At 49.9% G+C, this 12,552-nt stretch overlaps 1 long non-coding RNA gene across 3 annotated transcripts in view; it reads left to right on the top strand.

The window, feature by feature from the left end:
* LOC137532394 (uncharacterized) overlaps nt 1–12,552 on the top strand; it is a 95,339-nt gene that overhangs the window by 65,880 nt on the left and 16,907 nt on the right. For all 3 annotated transcript variants that reach the window (XR_011023916.1, XR_011023914.1, XR_011023915.1), the window contains 2 exons: nt 7,784–7,906; nt 9,814–9,976. This is a non-coding gene — a long non-coding RNA (uncharacterized lncRNA). The remainder of the gene's footprint in view (nt 1–7,783; nt 7,907–9,813; nt 9,977–12,552) is intronic.

The following is a 12,552-nucleotide window of genomic DNA, read 5'->3' as shown; positions in this document are numbered from 1 at the left end:
CTGGGGCTGGAACCACCTATATCTAGCTACTTATACTGGGGCACCACCTATACTTGGCTTGTTAACCGGGGCCTACCTGTATTTTGCTAGTATTTGGCTCCACCCACAACATACCATGGTCACTCCCACTTTTTGCCGCATAATGCTGTGCATGCCTCTTTCTTCATGCACATTTTTCTCTGCAGCGGACTTCATGCACGGACACGGGGTGGGGTAGCTAGTGGGCGGGTACAGAAACCAGTGGGTGGGCCCAGGGAGGGGGGCCCAGGCCTGATGATGTGTGAGGGGCCCCAACATTTCTGATGGCAGCCCTATAGTGCCTTATGGTAAATCCTGCCCTACTAATATAATTGCATACAGAACTGGAGTGAGGGGCTCAGAGGCTGCAATGATTTAGAGCAATAGCAGAAGCAAATAATTTTGATTAGTCCAGTTTCAAGCTGTATCCTTCTATATAAGATTAACCAAATACTTCCATGACCTTGAATTACAAGCATGTCATTAACCACTTCAGGATTCTGCGTACGCTTAACTACGCCCCTGAATCCTGAAGTGGTTTCCATGGAAACGGCCGCTCGTATGAGCGGCCGTTCCATGTCAGTTCACGGAGGATGTCTCCGATCGCGGCTCGCAGGGTAAATGTAAACACGTGGGGAAGATCTTCCCCAGTGTTTACATATATACGTAATATGCAGCAGCGCCATAGAGGAGATCGGCGATCCCCGGCCTCTGATTGGCCGGGGATCGCCGGCATCTGATAGGCTAAAGCCTATCCTATCCGGCGCAGGACGGCTTTCCGTCCTGCGCAGCACACAGGGGACGGAAGAGGGAGGGAAGGAGGCAGAGGGAGGACTAGTGCTGCGGAGGGGGGCTTTGAGGAGCCCCCCCCCGCTAGGCATAGCAGCGCGGCGGCGATCAGACCCCCCCAGCAGGACATCCCCCTAGTGGGGAAAAAAGGGGGGAGGTCTGATCGCCCTGCCTGATTTCTGATCTGTGCTGCGGGCTGAAGAGCCCCCGCAGCACAGATCAGCCAAACCACCCGGAATCCGGAAGTGGTTAAATTATCATTACAGCAAATAATGGACCTGATACCTTCAGAAAAGGGCATATTATTATTATTATTATTATTATTTTTGTTGTTATACTGCACTTGGCACTGATCTATGATTGCATTCATCTATGCACTGTAAAATTAAAATTGTGAAAAAGGTGTAATCTATTGATATGTGCAGCCAGGGGCGTAGCTAGAAATGACTGGGCCCCATAGCAAAAAAAAAATTATGGGCCCTCCCCCCCCACGACCTTCCAACCCCACGGACCTCGGACCTCCCACCCAAACATTTTGTGGGGAAATCTGATTTCCCCACAAAATGCAACCAGATTGTCAGCAGATTTCCCTACAATATGCAACCAGATTGTCGGCAGATTTCCCTACAATATGCAACCAGATTGTTGGCAGATTTCCCAACAAAATGCAACCAGATTGTCGGCAGATTTCCACACAATATGCTACCAGATTGTCGCCAGATTTCCCCACAATATGCAACCAGATTGTCGGCAGATTTCCCCACAAAATGCATCCAGATTGTTGGCAGATTTCCCCACAAATTGCAATCAGATTGTCGCCAAATTTCCCCACAAAATGCAATCAGATTGTCGCCAAATTTCCCCACAAAATGCAATCAGATTGTCGCCAAATTTCCCCACAAAATGCAATCAGATTGTCGCCAGATTTCCCCACAAAATGCAGTATATGTAGTTAGGTCTATAGTGGGCTAACATTAATTACCTGGAGGGAGGGTGGTTGGGCAGGCTGGCACACTATTTGCGGTGCAGGCACTGCACCGGGTAGGCAGTTAGGTAGCTGGGTGGGAGGGTAGGCAAATAGGTAGACGGGTGGGCAGTTAGGTAGCCGGGTGGGAAGTTAGGTAGAAGGGTGCGCAGTTAGGTAGCCGGGTGGGAAGTTAGGTAGCCGGATGGCAGGGTGGGCAGTTAGGTAGCCGGGTGGGCAGTTAGGTAGCTGGGTGGCAGGGTAGGCAGATAGGTAGCTGGGTGGGCAGTTAGGTAGCTGGGTGGCAGGGTAGGCAGATAGGTAGCTGGGTGGGCAGTTAGGTAGCTGGGTGGCAGGGTAGGCAGATAGGTAGCAGGGTAGGCAGATAGGTAGCTGGGTGGCGGGGTAGGCAGTTAGGTAGCTGGGTGGGCAGTTAGGTAGCCGGGCAGGCAGTTAGGTAGCTGGGTGGCAGATAGGTAGCCAGGTGGGCAGCTAGGTAGCTGGGTGGGCAGTTAGGTAGCCGGGTGGGCAGTTAGGTAGCCTCAGTTAGGTGGCAGGGTGGGCAGTTAGGTAGCCTCAGTTAGGTGGCAGGGTGGGCAGTTAGGTAGCTGGGTGGCAGGGTAGGCAGATAGGTAGCTGGGTGGGCAGTTAGGTAGCTGGGTGGCAGGGTAGGCAGATAGGTAGCAGGGTAGGCAGATAGGTAGCTGGGTGGCAGGGTAGGCAGTTAGGTAGCTGGGTGGGCAGCTAGGTAGCCGGGCGGGCAGCTAGGTAGCTGGGTGGGCAGCTAGGTAGCTGGGTGGGCAGCTAGGTAGCTGGGTGGGCAGTTAGGTAGCCGGGTGGGCAGTTAGGTAGCCGGGTGGGAGGGTGGGCAGTTAGGTAGCCGGGTGGGAGGGTGGGCAGTTAGGTAGCCTCAGTTAGGTGGTAGGGTGGGAAGTTAGGTAGCCTCAGTTAGGTGGCAGGGTGGGCAGTTAGGTAGCCGGGTGGGAGGGGAGGTAGCTGAGTAGTTAGTGGGGTAGGGGCCCGACCCTTATCCCCCCTGCCTCACCTGGGGTCCCCCCTCCTTCCATCAGCGGCTAGAGATGGCCCCACGGCAGCCCTACGTCACAGGGGGCCCGCAGCTACCTGTCCTGAGAGGACTTTTTTTTTTTTTTTTTTTTTTTTATTTTCGCCCGCCCGCCGGCCGCCCCCCGCCGGCCACCTCGGGTCCCCCCTTAGCGGCGAGAGAGCGGCATACACAGGAAGCTCCGGCCGGCGGGGTAAACAGCCGCTAGAGGTTCAGCTGCCTCCGGGCTACTGTGTCCCCACTGTATTGCTGCTCGCAATAGAAGCGGTGCGAGCAGCAATACAGTGGGGACACAGTAGCCCGGAGGCAGCTGAACCTCTAGTGGCTGTTTACCCCACCGGAGCTTCCTGTGTATGCCGCTCTTTCGCCGCTGAGGGGGGACCCAAGGTGAGGCGGGGGGGCTGCGCCGCCGGGGTGAGGGTGAGGGAGGGGGGGCCCGGCCGGCGAAAAATAAATAAATAAATGAATAAATTAAAAAAAAGACCTCTCAGGACAGGTAGCTGCGGGCCCCCTGTGACGTAGGGCTGCCGTGGGGCCCCGTAGCAACGCTATGGCGGCTATCCCCATTGCTACGCCACTGTGTGCAGCAATCCTCTGCTACCAGCATTGTGAGGGCTGGTTTACATTGGGACGATTTTTAAGCGATTTGCTGATCGCCGGCGATCAGCAAAGCGCTGCCATCAATCGCAGGTTTTGAGGGTGATTGCTCTGTGATTCCTGTTCTATTGAACGGGAATCACAAGTGCAAAGCGCGCAAGATTTAGGTTAAAATCGTGATCGCGAGCCGAACGCGATTGCGGGCTAGTGGCGCCGAGTGCATGGCCGGATTTCAGGCAAGGCCATAAAGGCCATGGCCTAGGGCACAAGGAAACAAAGGTTGGCCTGGCACACTCATGCAGTCAAGCTGCCAAACATGTGACCCGCAGTAGTCGGGCAAGTGTCTGGGTATGAAGGGGTTGCAAACGTGGGCAGCTTATTGTCTGTGATCTGAGCTGTCACTCATCATCACCGTCAGCTGCTCTTCGACTCCAGCTCCAACCTATCAGAGCCGCGAGCATTGATTTGGCCCATAAATGGAATAAAAACTATAACCATTCTGATAATTTCAAATTAAATCGATCCACAAAACAGATTGATAAAACGATTGACAAATTGGTCATTTGTAGTTGATTTGCACCCATAACACTGTCCAATCCAATCAATTGGAAGGTTGATTGCTCAGTAAAATTGCATTGTTAATAAGCATCTTTGATACATTGATTACTGGGGCCAATAAAAGTGTTTGTGTGTGGTAGGGGGTTTTCTGCTTGTTAGGGGGCGGCTGGTGTGATGTGGCGAACTGTTCGCCCGTCGAACATCCCTGGGGGCTTTACTACTTCCGGGTCGCTCTGAATAAATGAATAAATACAATGTATTCGTTAAAGTGCTCAGGAAGTAACTATACAAAGTGCTTTTTCAGGCGCTTTGCGATTTTCTTATATCTTCCATTGAACCAAAACTCTCTGAAATCGCAAACACACTGCCTGTACCATTTTTTAAGAAATCAAAACAGTCACATGTGAACAGTCTCATAGGAAAAGATCGCATATGAGCTTTCAAAAATCAGTGTGAACAAACCCTTAGGGTCCATATCCATTAACCACCCTGGCGTTCTGATTAAATCGCCAGGGTGGCTGCGGGAGGGTTTTTTTTAAATAAAAAAAAAAACTATTTCATGCAGCCAACTGAAAGTTGGCTGCATGAAAGCCCACTAGAGGGCGCTCCGGAGGCGTTCTTCCGATCGCCTCCGGCGGCCAGAAGTAACACGGAAGGCCGCAATAAGCCTGACGTCAGCCGCCTCCGATCCAGCCCTTAGCGCTGGCCGGAACTGTTTGTTCCGGCTACGCTGGACTCGGGCGGCTGGGGGGACCTTCTTTCGTCGCTGCATGCGGCGGATCGCCGCGCTGCAGCGGCGATCAGGCAGCACGCGCGGCTGGCAAAGTGCCGGCTGCGTGTGCTGCTTTTTATTTCATTAAAATCGGCCCAGCAGGGCCTGAGCGGCAGACCGCTCAGCTGGTTAAGAAACACAATTGCGTTTTGTTCTGTTTTCCACTACCGCAATTCCATCAGGTGTATGGTGCAATTGTGGTGCGTTAATTTCCTAATGGAGAAAAAAAACAAAACATGAGAACATCATTTTAATTGCCAAATCATGAGAAAATTGCATTGTGATTGGTATCTATAGGAGCTCAAGCACAGAAAAAATGCAGCAGGGCAGCGATTGCAAAAAATTTGTATCACAAAGGCATCACTCTAATGAAAATGTTCGCTGCAGGCAGGGGCGTAACTAGAAACCACTGGGACCTCCTGTGAAACTCTCGATGGGGCCCCCTCCTTGCTTTCTGCACAGGTAAACTGAGAGCCAATGTTACTGTAATCAGTTGGCTAGTGCACACTTGAATGTGTTCTCCCCATGCAGATAAATACAGACAGCAGTGAAGCACTGGGGGCATTTTCTCTATCAATTACATTAGCATGCATGTTTTCACACAGACGCACATGGGGCTTGATTCACTAAACCGTGATAACTGATATCTCACGGTCGCGCTAGTGTTTTGCACGCGTGTTAATGCGGGTAATGGTTTTTGTGCGCAATCGCGCATGAAAACCATTACAAGTGTTATAACGTGCGCATAACACTAGCGCGACCGTGAGATATCAGTTATCACGGTTTAGTGAATCAAGACCCTAGTGTGCAGAAAATGCATACCGAAAACCAACAGATGAGTGTTCTCCCAGCCTCAGCTTATTACACTCACTCTGTCCATCTCTGATGGAGCAGAACTGGCCCTGCAGACTTCTGGGCGCTGTACACTTGCAGGGCCCCCTGCTAAACACTGAATATGGACTTGCAAAACTTTGTATGATTCCTTATCAGTGGCTGAGCAGATGCAGTCATTAGAACAATTTGTGCAGAGAGCAGAATTTTTTTTTCTCTCTGTGCCCTTAGTTGTCAGTCTCTCAGGACGGGGAAAATAAACTTCTCCCACCATGGGGCCCCCTGCAGCTTCTGGCCCCCCTGTGGCTGCATCCCTTGCAGGGCCTATTGTTATGCCCCTGGATGCAGGTTAATGCAGGCCTATGATAAGGCATGTACCATTATTCTTTAGTTTTGCCCCTTCCCCTCCCGCATAGCAACAGAACGCTGTCAGGCGGTGTGTGGTGCAGAGTTATAGTTTACTGGCTTGATGGTGCACGCACGCACGCACGCACGCACGCACACACACACATACACACATACACACACACTGTAATTGACTTAAAGGGGAACTGAAGTAAGAGGTATACGGAGGCTGCCATATTTTTTCCCTTTTAATCAATACCAGTTGCCTGGCAGCCCAACTGGTCTATTTCTCTGCAGTAGTATCTGAATAACACCAGAAACAAGCATGCAGCTAGTCTTGTCAGATCTGACTTTAAAGTCTGAAACACCTGATCTGCTGCATGCTTGTTCAGGGGCTATGGCTAATAGTATTAGAGGCAGAGGATCAGCAGGGCTGCCAGGCAACTGGTATTCCTTAAAAGGAAATAAACATGGCAGCCTCCATATACCTCTCTCTTCAGTTCCCCTTTAAGCCCTTTATGTAGCTTTTTCCTTGGTAGCATAATCCACTCCACTGCTAATTACTGGTGTGAGACATGCTCTGTGCTTTGTGTCTTATGGGAGATAAGCGCTTTTAACCACTTGCCGACCTCCCACTGCACAGGGGCGGCCGGAAAGTGGATCCCGCAAGGACCGCCGCATGCACAGAGGCGGCGGTCCTTGTACGGGCATGGGCGGCGCGATCGCGTCATTCGTGCTGCGATCGGCCGCCGGGGACTGGCTCCGCCCACCTCGCGCTGTAACCCGCCGGTCGTTCGGAGGCGCCGGCGGGTTACTAGCACCCGGATCGCCGCATACAAAGTGTATAATACACTTTGTAATGTATACAAAGTGTATTATACAGGCTGCCTCCTGCCATGGTGGTCCCAGTGTCCGAGGGACCACCAGGGCAGGCTGCAGCCACCCTAGTCTGCACCCAAGCACACTGATTTCCCCCCCCCTGCCCCCTGATCGCCCACAGCACCCCTCAGACACCCCCCCCCCCTGCCCACCCCCCCAGACCACTGTTTGCACCCAATCACCCCCCTAATCACCTATCAATCACTCCCTGTCACTAAAATGTAATGCAAAACAAAAGTTTTCCTTTAAGGGTCCTTTTCTAATAGAGGTGGTGCAATATTTTTACCATACCCCACCGCCGTACAATGAAAGTCTGTGGAGACTTTTATACTGCTACGTTACCACGAGATGGAAGTGACATTTTCGCTGCATCCCCGAAGCAGGGCCATAACTACGTTACCGCGCGGATTCTGCGGCGAGGTGCGTCAGCCCGGAAGTCTTGTAAGTCTATGGCAATGCTTAGATCTTAAAAAGACGTTGTGGTGCGCATGCACGGAAGCGTATTTTAACAATACGCTTCCATGCACTTGTGCATACTCGTAGCAGGAAGTGACCGCAAGCGCGCGTCCTTTCCTGCTTGGCTGGCGGCCAGACAGGGAACACCGCGCAAAAACACAGTGTTTCCTGGAGGCCTGTTTTTGACGGTGCAATTCGGTGCGTCGGGCGGGCCGCTCGGCATCGCTGACGCTGGTTTCCAGTGTGAAACCAGCCTCGAACACAAGGTATTTGCAATTATTCAGATTGGAGTGAGCATATGTCTCCCACAATGCTTCACTGCAGAATATGAAAATCATCCTTTGTTGTCCCTGAAAACTAAACACACCTAGATGACAGTGAAGAAGATCCCTGCTTATGAGCTTCATTAGGTGACTCCGTTAATAAGCAGGATTATCAGTGGCTAATAGCAAATGTCACCACTGTAATGTATGATGCATAATAAGACATAATCCTCTATGCTTTTCTGCAGACGGTGTGGTCACATATGATGAGCTGAAGAAGCTGATCGCTTCAGGATCTTGCCGGTTATTTGATGTCAGAAATCCAGATGAACTACAAAATGGCAAAATCCCGACCGCTGTCAATATTCCAGGTAACCTCACACTCCTCTTGTCTGTGGAATTTATAGTCACATGACCTCCCATTATCTTATCTCTGTACAATGTCATGTGACCTCACAGTCCACCATCTTGTCTGTACAATATTTCACGTGACCTCACAGTCCACCATCTTGTCTGTACGATATGTCATGTGACCTCACACTATCTTGTCTGTGGTGTGTATATATAGTCATGTAATCTCTCCATCTTGTCTGTGGGATATCAAGTCATGTGACCTCACACTCAGACATCTTGCCTGTACAATATGTAACGTGACCTTACACTTTATCATCTTGTATGCAGATATTAACTCATGTGGCCTCTTGCTCTGCTCCACCATCTTGTCTGTGGGATATAAAATCATGTGATCTAACCCTCCACTATTTTGTGTATAGTATGTCACATGACCTCACACTCCTCCTGCCTTTCTGTGCATTGTCTGATGATCCAGTCAGACACATTATCACAGACATTAAAGTGGACCTGAACTCTTGCAAAGGACAGAAGGAAAACAGAGAAATGCATCCTGTGTGTATTTAGAGAGTTTGTCTGTATAATGCCCCCTCATCTGTGAATAACCACCACTTTAATTTGATCTCTCAGCTGTGTCAGCAGGCTGCCTCAGCAGAGCAGCTAATTTGTAAACACAGGATGTTAACCCTATGTCTGCTTCCATGAGAGCAGGAAGTACACACTCTTCAGATTTATTGCATGATTTTATCATCTGTAACAAAGAGAGGTTTTTCTTTAAAGGTTATTATGCTGCTGCTTATCTTTTAGAGCAGAAAGGAAGTTCTGAGTCCAAGTGTGCTTTAAGGTGACCTTGCCATGTAGTCACATATTTAAAGATACTATAAGCAGATGGCATTGCTATGCATTTAAGCATACCCACGGATACTTGGTAATAATCTGTCACTTACCGTCCCGTTTTCTAAAGCTTTCTGCCCCTGGTCCGGCCAGTGTAAACTGCATTGGGGCTGGTGACTTGCAGCATAGAAGTGCAGTGGCCCTGGAAGCGGAAGTCGGACCATGTGGTCTGTGCATGCCCTGACTTCCATCATCCTCCTCTCAGCCTATCCCTGCACCAGCAGCACATCATTGTGCTCAGTGCAAGAGAGGAGCTTCTAGAGAGGAGAGGAGCTTCTCAGACTTTTCTGAGAGTTGCCGGCTTCAATGCAATTTACAGCAGCCCGACCGGGGGGGAGGTAGCTTCAGAAAATGGGCTGGTAAGTGAGAGGGTATTGCCAAGTATTCGTAGCTATGCTTAAAGCTGCCCTCTGATATACTTACCTGGGGCTTCCTCCAGCCCCTTGCAGCCGACATGTCCCACGCCGCATCTCTGCTCGCAGCCGCCAACCCAGGGTCATTACTGGTGCAGAGGCCGACCTTGGGGTCGTCCTCACTGTGCCTGCACGAGTGCTGCTGTCAATCAAGTCCACATTGTCTGCGGTGTACATGCGCAGGTGCAGAACTACTGCGCAGTACACTGTGGACAACGCGGGCTTGAGTGACAGCGGCGCTCACGCAGACGCACTAGAGGAGGTCGGCCTCTCCACCGCCGGGGACCCCGGGCTGGAAGCTGCGAGCAGAGATGCGGCGTGGAACATGTCGGCTGCAAGAGGCTGGAGGAAGCCCCAGGTAAGTATATCAGAGGGCAGCATTTTCTGCCGGATGAGTCCTTTAAGCATACATACGAATACTTGGCAATACCCTCTCACTTACCAGCCCATTTTCTAAAGCTTTCTCCCCCCGGTCGGGCTGCTGTAGATTGATGCATACACACGCCATTTGCTCAGGGTTACTTTAAGAGATGGTGGCATGTGATAGCAACAACATATTAGTGGGTGGTGCTTGCAGAGGCTAACATATGAGGAACTAATCGCACATTTGTCTCTTGCAGTGACTGAAGTGGAGAAGGCCTTGAACCTGGATCCTGCTGCTTTTAAACAGAAATATAACGTAGACAAACCCAAACTAGATGACGACAACGTGATATTCCACTGCCACCTGGGCAGGAGAGGCCAGCGTGCCACTGACATTGCCACCAGCCTGGGCTATAAACAGTGCGTATCCTGCAGCGTCTATATTTTGTGTGAGCCGTGTACACATAACGAATGTGTGTCTATACATTAATTCTCTCTTGACTGCCACAGCCATGTAGATCTGACACTTCCCTATGGGCATAAAGCTCCCCTGTGCATAGGCTGGTACAGGGCTGGCCTTAGGTTTCAAAGCGCCCTGAGCGAAACCGGATTTTGTTGCCCCCCCCCCTCCCCCATAAGTAGCCTAGACATCCAGCTCCAGCGCCGACGTCACTCTTCTCTCCCCGCCTCCACAGTTAGAGCAGGCTACAAGAAAATGGCTGCCGTGTGTCTGCATTTGTGGACATCAGTGGCCATATTCTTGTAGTCCTGCTCTATATATAGACGGAGAGGACACAGGGAGACAGCGGGGCGGCAAAGGGCGACAGGGCGCATGCGCCCTTGAGAGCATAGTGCCCTGAGCGACCGCACAGGTCGCTCATAGCAAAGGCCGGCCCTGGGCTGGTATCACTGGGACACCACTGGGCATACTTCATATGCTGTCAAGGTAACAGCAACCAGCACAAGGAGTCAAATACATTTATCGGCAATTCAAAACCTCCCCCTCCCCATAGTTGTAGCTTATTTTACAGGTCAATATGCAGCATAGTACTAATAGCAGCATAGTATTAAAGGGAACCCGAACCAAGTAAAATTTAAAATAAACACATGATGTACTTGCAAATGAATATTACATAATTACCTCGCCGTCAGTTCCTCTCGAAGCTCAACATTTTCTTCTTACAGTGATTCCTTATATTTCAGTTCTGAGAACATCTTGTCAAAAATGCATCAGTTGCTGTCAGTTATATATCAGTTGCTGTCAGTTATAACTGAAAAGACAACTGATGTGCAAGGTAATGTCCATGTTTCCCTATGGCTAAGGTGGACAATATTATAGTTTACCAGGAAGCTGTTATGGGGTAATGGCCATTTTCAGAATTGAGGACAGGGAATTCTATCGATCACAGTGGACAAGCAGGATGCGGGAGAGGAGAAAGAGATTGATGAGTAGACTACACGGGAGATAAGTATGACGTGTTTATGTTCTGAATTTTTGTTCAGGTTTGTTTAATAGCAGTAGAATGCTGCACAAAGTGCTGTTTGGGATATCAGGGCACATCAGTTCTCAGCATAGAATGCGCACTGTTTGGTTTGAGAATGGATAGATTCTGATGTCTGAAACAGTAGCTTATGCAGCAGACTGCCGCTACTGCTCTACTCCTATGCTGCATGTTGAACTATGCTTTTATATTGAGTTATAATTTACTATCTTACACCTCTATGATGACACATCTATCTTGTATTTAAAGAGAATCTGTATTGTTAAAATCGCACAAAAGTAAACATACCAGTGCGTTAGGGGACATCTCCTATTACCCTCTGTCACAATTTCGCCGCTCCCCGCCGCATTAAAAGTGGTTAAAAACTGTTTTAAAAAGTTTGTTTATAAACAAACAAAATGGCCACCAAAACAGGAAGTAGGTTGATGTACAGTATGTCCACACATAGAAAATACATCCATACACAAGCAGGCTGTATACACCCTTCCTTTTGAATCTCAAGAGATCATTTGTGTGTTTCTTTCCCCCTGCATCTCTCATGCACTGAAGTTTCAGGCTGCTCTTTTCTTCCTGCAAACAGCTTTGCCCTTGTCTGTAATTCCTCACTATGTGAAAGACCAGCCAGCTCAGGGGACGATTTATCCAGCTTGTAAAAGATAAGAGAGAAGAGAGAAGCTGCTCTAATCTAAATAACACACAGGCAGTGTGCATAGAGGGGCCTGGAAGGCGGAGTTCATAGCAGAACCACAACACTGAAGAACTTGGCAGCCTTCCAGACACAGGCTGACAAGTCTGACAAGAGATAGATAAGTTGATTTATTACAGAGACTGTGATAGTACAAAGTGCTGCAGTAAGCCAGAACACATTAGAATAGCTTTTGGAACTTGTAGGATGATAAAAAAACAGGATGCAATTTTTGTTACGGAGTCTCTTTAAAGAAAATCTTAAAGGAGTTATCAAGCTAATTAACCTACCCCCCGATCTACTTACCTGGGGCTTCCTCCAGCCCCTTGCAGCTGACATGTCCCGCTCCACACCCACCAGCCCAGGACCCCCGCCGGTGTAGAGGGCAACCTAGAGACCGTCCTCTACTGCGCCTCCACGAGCGCCGCTGTCAATCAAGTCCACACTGTCCAGACGGTATTGTGCAGTAGTTCTGCACCTGCACAGTACAGTCCGGACAACGTGGACTTGATTGACATCGGCGCTCGTGCAGGCGCAGTAGTGGACGGCCTGGCAAGACACCATGCGGGGACCCCGGGATGGCGGCTGAAAGTGGATCTGTGGCGTGAGACATGTTGGCTTCAAGAGGCTGGAGGAAGCCCCATGTCAGTAGATCGGGGGTAGGTTAATTAGCTTGATGACTCCTTTAAGTGTGGAAAGAAAAAGTTGAGATTTACTTACCTCGGGTCCCTTGCTGTCCTCCCGGTCTGCACTGTTGTGCCCCCAACCAAAGTCCACAATTGGCTACTGCGCACCAAGTGCCTCCTCAA

This window comes from Hyperolius riggenbachi, chromosome 9 (assembly GCF_040937935.1).
Source record: "Hyperolius riggenbachi isolate aHypRig1 chromosome 9, aHypRig1.pri, whole genome shotgun sequence".
Classification (NCBI taxonomy): domain Eukaryota; kingdom Metazoa; phylum Chordata; class Amphibia; order Anura; family Hyperoliidae; genus Hyperolius; species Hyperolius riggenbachi.
The sequence above is the reverse complement of the archived record's forward strand: the minus strand, read 5'-3'. Positions and strand labels throughout refer to the sequence as shown.